Raw genomic sequence first — 9,183 nt, forward strand, 5'->3', positions numbered from 1 at the left:
TTCAGGGAGCAAATTTAGAATCAGTCAATAACAAGTATTTTTGATTTTTTAATAACAATTAAAATCATTCTTATTAAATAATTTTCATTCCTATTCAATTTTCATTATTATTCTTGTTAAATAATTTCCATTATTTTACGCGATTTTAGAAAAATGGAGAGTCTGAAGGTAATTTGATAGTAAACTTTATAAACTTATTAATACATATACTGTTTTATGAATATTACAATATTGCAAATATTAATCACTCTTCTTTGCGGTACATTTCTTATAATATACTTTTAAAGATCCAAATGAAGAATTTCATTAATCGTTATGTATTGTAACCAGTGCTGAGTAAAATATTATTTTATCATTACTCTATTTCTATACATGTACTAATTATTATTCTATTTATACATATTCATATTAATAGTCTAAAAAAATATGTTAAACATTTCACTTGACCAACAGTTACATGTACAACATGTAAAAGATATTAGAATTCTAGAATTATTTCATTTCATAATTTCAATTACTTAAGTATTTCAGAATTTTTATAAATATTAAATATTAAATATTAAAATATTAAAATATTAAAGAATTATAATATAAAAATATTAAAGAATTATAATACTAAAATATAAAAATATAAAAAGAAATAAAAATATTAAACTATTAAAATATTAAAATATCAAAATATTAAAGTATTAAAATATTAAAATATTAAAGTATCAAAGTATTAAAATATTAAAGTATCAAAGTATTAAAATATTAAAGAATTAAAATATTAAAATACTAAAGAATTAAAATATTAAAGTATTAAAGAATTAAAATATTAAAATACTAAAGAATTAAAATATAAAAATATTAAAGTATTTAAATATTAAAATATTAAAGTATTAAAATATTAAGATATTAAAAAATTATAATATAAAAATATTAAAGTATTAAAATATTAAAATATTAAAATATTAAAATATTAAAATATTAAAATATTAAAATATTAAAATATTAAAATATTAAAATATTAAAATGTTAAAATATGAAAATATTGAAATATTAAAATATAGTATTCAATTATACGCAACTTAATTTTTCTACGAAGTGTAAAAAGAAATATTCCTTTTCCTACCACAGCAAATAAATTTAATATCAATAAACAATATTTCGAATTCGAGATTTCGTGAAAGTAACGTTATTCCAAAAAATCGTAAAAAATTATTAAAAATCGTAAAAAAAAATTGTAATTATAAATCGTTTTTACCTCGTACTTGCAACGAGAAGGAAATTTAAACTGCAAATGTAATTGCTCGATAAATCAAGCGAACGCTTGAACGAGTGATCGCTTTCGACGTACGAAACCGGCTCCGTTTTGGTGATTTCGATAATTCTGTAGCGTGCAGCAAATCGCTTTCAAGAATCAATCCATTTGTTTCAGCTGAACCCGACATCAATCGCCGCGGTAAATCATCAGCCCCCTTGACGCTTTTCATCGTATGAAACGGCTGACATGTAACAACTGACATTCGTCATGTCGCGCAAATATACGCGTAGTAGGCGGATACATCGATATTTTATACTGTTTCGTATCAATGCTCGCAACACGTTTTCACGTCGAGTGTATTTTCTTCCGTCTTTGCGACGCACGCGTTGCTGACGACACGGAGCCTTTATGTTCGTTCCGAGTGGAATGATAAATTTTATCGTTGCACGGTGAAACACGATGGGGTTTTGTAAATTTAGCATTGTAACGTTATACACGTGGTGTCCCACGAAATTAAGAAAGAAAACACACAAGTACAGGTTGTTCAACGCTCAATGTAAAAATTCAAAGAGAGCTAATTAAGCTACAATTGCTGCTTGCTGTCGGTAAAATCATACTAATTATCACTTGAGACGTCGAGAATTTTTCATCCCAAATTGCAACGTTTCCTCAGTCTCAGTTTCTTAAGTATACTTAAGTATAACCCAGATGAAAGAAATGATAAATATATTACTTCTCAATAATTTCGTAATTAATTGGTATCGTACCGACGAGTCGAAAGGGAAAAGAAAGCGACGAATTATTGTATAAGGTGTGGTTGGTCACTCGTTATGGTCCGCGAACCAGTCGCCAGCGCAAAATTGCCAGCGGTTAATATTTATTTAAAGAATTGCAGTTTGCAACAACGACGCTACTACGAGCACACCGTTTTTCCCATCGTCGAAACTCTTCCTTCAGGAGTTTTAATGTAAAAAAACGATAGAGCAATTCGTCTTTGTCATCTTCTCCCTTGGATAACCGGCGTCAAGGATCTTTTTAGGGATCGCGAACGCTCTGACAGTCTTTATTCCGTCTTATTTTCTCTTCTCTTCACCCACGTTATTTCCACTGAACTGAATTCTACTATCGCGAGCATGTAAAATTAATGGATAATGGATTTTTATTTCTTCAGACGCAATTGGGATATCCATTGAAATAAAAACACAGGGTGTCCGCGAAGTCGCTTTACACAATTTATTACAAAGGCAAATGAAAAGACAGATAAGTGGAAATTATTGCCAAACGAGAAGTATATATTTAAGTTTTATTTTTTTGGCCTCATTTGATACACATACTTCGTGCAACTAATGGTGTCCGTATAGAGGTATGTAAAATGAGGCAGGAAGAAACTCAAATATATACGTCTCATTTTGTAATAATTTCCACTTATCTGCCTTTTCATTTTCCTTTGTGGTAAATTTTTGAAATTGTAAAGTGACTTCATGGACACCCTGTACATTGCATATAGATGAAAATAACGAGAACGTTCACAATAAAGAAGGGAATAATACATTGGTTAATTATATTCGTAGAAAATTTAAGCACAGTTATCACATTTAAAGTACTTTCATTAGTAAATTCATTAATAAATTTTCAAATTCTGCTAATTGTAACTAACGAAGAAAATGATTTCGTAAATTCAATTACACAATGTCACTCGCTCAAAGAACTGTTTAAAGTGAACTTCCACACGTATGATACATCGCGTGGAACGTGTAACGGTATGCTGTCCTTGTTTTAGGCTAAAATCCTACAATAAAGAGTAAGGGAATACACTTGGGATCTGGAAGGGTCTGCTCGCAGTCACAACGAAGATGAGTATACGTTAAACGTACAAGCAAACGTATTTTGTTAATTGCACAATAAAATTCCATGATTTTTTAATCAAGCAAAAATTTTATGAGTGAAACTTCCATTTTTAAAGTACAGCAGATGTATGTAATTTCATTTGTATCATTGATTTTTTTAAATTCATTAACGCGTATGTTGTGATAGTATATGAGAATATTACAATAAATGTTATATGTAATTAAGACACGTTAAATGAACTTCAGTTAATATATTAAGGTATATATATTTTTATATACTATATTATATTATATATTATATATATTATAACGTATATATTTATATGTTTATAATATTTAATATATTAACATATATATTTTTTAAATTATATTATGTTATATATTTATATATTTATAATATTTAATATATTAACATATATATTTTTTAAATTATATTATGTTATATATTTAAATAAATTATAACGTATATATTTATATATTTATAATATTTATAATATTTAATATATAAACGTATATATATTTTTATAAATTATATTATATTATATATTTATATATATCATAACGTATATATTTATAATATTTAATATATTAATGTATATATACTTTTATAGATTATATTATATTACATATTTATATATATTATAACGTATATATTTTTATATTTATAATATTTAATATATAAACATATTAAATAATTGAGAAATATTATGTACTCATAAATTATAATAGATAAATTTTATGTTTTTTATTGCAAGTATCAGGAATCGTATAGAATGAAATTTAATAATATTCGTCACTTGTTCAAAATGTTATTTCAGTAAACAACATTTATATATTAAATAGAAAAATTCAATTACTCCAAAAACATTCTATTAATTTTTCACTAATATAGTTCGGAAATACACGTAGCACAAATAGCGTATAATGAGTCTTGTTTTCATTACGTTATTCAGTTCACTTTTAATATTATTTAAACTAATATTTAATAAAGTAATATATACACAAAGATACCATATTTTACCAATATTTTATTTTTACTCATAGAGGTCGAAAAAATATTTTGTACAATACACACAAGTGCATTTCCTACGATGAACAAGTATTCAAATATTTTCGCCCGGTTCTTACCACATTATCCAATTTGAATTAGTCTTGCTCGAAAGCACATATACCTCTCGGATCTTCCAATTTTTCATTCCCGCCATTCCGTATTTTCACATTTCCATATTTCTTGCGTCGTTATATATTCACGCCAACGGCATGAAAAAAAGAGAGAGAGAGAGAGAGAGAAAAAAGAATCGCAGCAGCTAGATAAATTAAAAAAATACCAGGTTGTCGCGATCTTCTTGCCACGCCGTTGTCTACTCGACAACTTTCGAGACGAATAACAAATCGTGCGGCAAAGTGGGAAACTTCCGGTATTATTTCCTCCCTTCTTCTTCTTCTTCTTCTTTTTTTTTTCGTCGCTCACACTGATTACAAGAAGAAGAAAAAAAAAAAAAAAAAATGCGAGACAGTCGACCGCACTTGTATTTCTAAAAGTTTTTACGCTGCCGGATATAATTTATCTGTCGCCAAACAGGGCGCCGCACTTTCATGTAGGCAACGCGGTTCCAACCTAACAGCAATATCCATTTTGAATGCAGGGTAAGCTGGAATGCGGCAAGTGAAAGGGAGAGTCCGATGAAATCGCTGTTTCGGCTAAACTTCCGCGAATGAAAAAAATTGCAATCGAACTGAAAGTGGGGCGTGTATTGCGGAAAATTCGACGGATTGTACTTGAATTTTATGACCTTGAATATTGTGATTGAGAGCGTCTATAGAAGTAGTTTAACTGTTCATTTAACAATGTGTTTATTTTATACTTTAATTGTAGTTTATAATTACTTTATACACTTATAAATTACTTTATATATTTATATATTACTTGTGTATACTTATAAATATAATTTGTAAGTAATTAATAAGTAATGTATAAATATAATATATATCAGTAATTTATAATATAATAAATATAAGTAATTTACAAGTAACTTACAAATATAATTTATAAGTAATTGATACGTAATTTATAAATATAATTTAATTAATTAATTTATAAATATAAGTAATTTAATTAAGTAATAATTAATATATAAAATAAATATAAATAATTTAATTAAGTAATTTATAAATATAAGTAATTTACAAATATAATTTATAAGTAATTTAGAAGTAATTTACAAATATAATTTATAAGTAATTTAGAAGTAATTTACAAATATAATTTTGTAATAATATTATAATATTTAGTAATAATAATATAATTAAGTAATTAATACGTAATGTATAAATATAATTTATAAGTAATTAATAAATAATTCATAAGTAATTTATGAGTAATATATACGTAATTTATAAATACAATTTATAAGTAATTTATAAATATAATTTATAAGTAATTGATACGTAATTTATAAATATAATTTGTTAGTAATTGATACGTAATTAATAAATATAATTTCTAAGTAATTTATAAATATAATTTATAAGTAACTGATACGTAATTTATAAATATAATTTATAAGTAATTTATAAGTAATTTATAAATATAATTTGTTAGTAATTTATAAGTATATATTATATTTATAATTGATAAGTAATTTATAAGTACATATTATATTTATAATTACAAATATTATAAGAATATATTATGCTTAAGTATAAATATAATTTATAAGTATATATATAATTTAATAATTAAATTAATTTACCTTGGTCCAATCAAACATAAACTAAACACAATTTCTTTTTACAAATTATTATACGGATTTCTCTATGTACCTATATACTTATAAATTATATTTAGAAATTTACAGAAATGCCATAATAACTTATAAAAGAAATTGTTTTCAGTTTATGCTTGGAATTTAAATGGACCGAGTTAAGTTAATTTAATAATTAAATAATCTTGCTTGTACGTAATAAAATTTGGGCTTTAAGGACTCACTAGTATCAAAAGAAACGGCTCTTTTTACTCTTTCTTATTATAATACAGCTGTTCTCCTATAAATTTCTATAAAATACTATTTTAAACAAATAGTAATATCAATGAACTGAATAAATGTAATATACGCGTTAATCTTGTTATTCAAGTAAGCAACATCTCGTCGAAAAATTCAAAATTATATATATTTCATTAATGTATGAATTGAACGTTTGTTCAAACTTTGCAAATGTTCATGCACATCTGGAAAAGATCTAAAGGGCCAACGAATTCGTACAATCTATAATGCACAAGAAAGAAAATTCCCATATTGCTTCGCAGAAACACAAGTTTGCATAAATATATCGCCACTTCTCATTTGTATTCTATCTCCAACCACTTATTCTACTATTCTCTCTCTCCCGCGTTTACTCGCTGCTTCATATTTTCCGCACTTATCTCCTCAGCATCGGACCGAGCCGCCCCCTTGCTCGCGAGATCCTAAGAGAAACTAGGATTGGTCATAAGACGTCGCGGCGGAGAAGGTTGGCCACGACGATTTACGATAGTCCTCCAGAACACGGCGGTAGTACGAACCTGCGTATCATCGTTCTATATCCGCAGCAACGAGTATTAATATAACATCGCGACACGAAATATTAATATCGCCGTCGCGATGGAAGTGCAGCAGCTCACGGTATGCGTCATATGAGGTGCTTTGCCGCCCCCTCCGTGCAATAATCGTGAGAGGTAACGAAGCGGGTCTACGCGGCAGCATGCGAGGGATGGAACAATTTCCGGCCGTAGGAATTTAAATATTCCACACTTGGCCGGCTTTTTTTTTTAAGTCGAACGACACTGCCGCGGCAAGTGGAGGGAGTATTATCACCGAAAATTTCATCGTCCTCTTCATCTCCTATTCCACGCGAATGTTTGTTGAATGTTATCGAGTTCCGAGGTCGTCTGTTTCTCGAGATATTCAAAGCAGTTGGACTTTCCACGTTCGGAATTATTGTAGAAAAATGGTGGATAAGAAACGAATGTGCTATAGTTTGGTGTAAGGAAAATGACAACGCGTGAAGATTGTATGAAGATTAGCTCTAAAAATTGGTTATATACTATAATATAATACTATAATGTAATATATAATACTATATAATATATAACACTATAATATAATATATAATACTATAAAAATATATACTACTATATTATATAATATAGTATATAGTATGTAATACTATTATACATTAAAGTATTACAGTAGTGTATAATACTATGCAACATAGTACTATAATATATTATAGTATTATACAGTGTACAATGCTATAAAATATAATATACATAACATAATATAATATAAAATATTATAAAATATATAGTATATAATATATACTACATATATTATATTTTATTACATACTATGTTGCGTATAGTATGTAATATGATACAGTATATAGTATATAATACTATTATACATTAAAGTATTACAGTAGTGTATAATACTATACAACAGAGTACTATAATATATTATAGTATTATACAGTGTACAATGATATAAAATATAATATACGTAACATAATATAATATAAAATATCATAAAATATATAGTACATAATATATACTACATATTATATTTTATTATATACTATGTTGCGTATAGTATGTAATATGATACAATATATAGTACATAATACTATAGTTTGTAATATAAATAATACAATGTAATATAATATCAATTGCATATAGTATATAATATATATGACATAAATAATATAACAAAATATAAATTGTACATAGTATATAATACTATACAATATAGTACTATAATATACTATAGTATTATACAGTCTACAATGCTATTATATATAATGTAAATAATACAATATAATATAAATTGAAAATAGTATGCAATATGATATATTATAAAGTACATGGTATATAATATTTCTATATTATATACATTTTAATATTAAATGTAATAATATACTTTATTATGTACTAGGTTGTGTAGTATGTAATATAATATAGTATATAATACTATACAATATGTTACTATATATTGTTATATTATTATGTTCTATATTATATTATAGTATTATATAGTATACAATGCTATAACATATAATATAAATATCACAACATATTATAAAGTATATAATATATAATATACACTATATTTTATTTTATTGTATACTAGGTTGCGTGTAGTATGTAATATAACATAGTGCATAGCATATAATATTATAATATGTAATACAAATAATGTAATGTAATATAATATTAATTGCATATAGTATATGATATAATACATGATATAAATAATATAATATAAATTGTACTCCTCTACGTTGCTATAAGCGCACAAAGTATCCGCTGAAATCGATGCTCACTGCAATTAGTTTTCTTTAACGATGACGAGAGCGGGCATAATTCCTCGAGGCGTTGGTCGGAAGCTCTCAATTACCACATTCTCGCAGTGGTCGCTTCCACCCGCCCCCCTCACCCCCCTCGCCGGTGAAAGAAGATCGCAATTAGCGAAATTTTCTCGCGGGCAACACCGGCTTAAAGCGTTACCCTGATCAAAGAAACACGGGGACCCGTAATTACAGATAAATTCATATTTAAAAAAAACGCGTTTAGGGAGGGACATAGATTGTCGGCTATTGCCCTTGGTGGAGAAGGGCCCTTTGAGAATGATTCGCCCCGGATCTTTCGCCAATTAACGCGGCGGACCCGAGAAATTGCCGCGCCGCGAGCGCACGTATAAAGGAAAACCGGTCGCCGCTCGGCCGGAGGCCGAGGGTGTTCATCCAGTCGTCGTGAAAGCGCAGAAATTCCGTGCCGAACCCCTTTGAGGAAGCTTCCCTTCCCTCCCTGATTGCAGGTATCTATGTCTGTAGGTGTGTTTAATCGACGCGCGAAATGGTAATGCAAACGGATATCGCCTCCGATTGCACGTGAACGCTGGCGACTTTTCGCGGGGAAATAAGTGAGGTAAAAATGGTAAAATGGCAGGTTGGCAGAATAATAGTAGTGTAGTTTTGTGGAATTTCGTGGGGCATCTCACGTTACGATTCGTAAATATATTATATTTTACTTTTGTATTATATTATATTATATAA

The sequence above is a fragment of the Frieseomelitta varia genome, unplaced genomic scaffold, assembly GCF_011392965.1.
Source record: "Frieseomelitta varia isolate USP_RPSP 00005682 unplaced genomic scaffold, Fvar_1.2 scaffold_420, whole genome shotgun sequence".
In the NCBI taxonomy this organism is placed as follows: domain Eukaryota; kingdom Metazoa; phylum Arthropoda; class Insecta; order Hymenoptera; family Apidae; genus Frieseomelitta; species Frieseomelitta varia.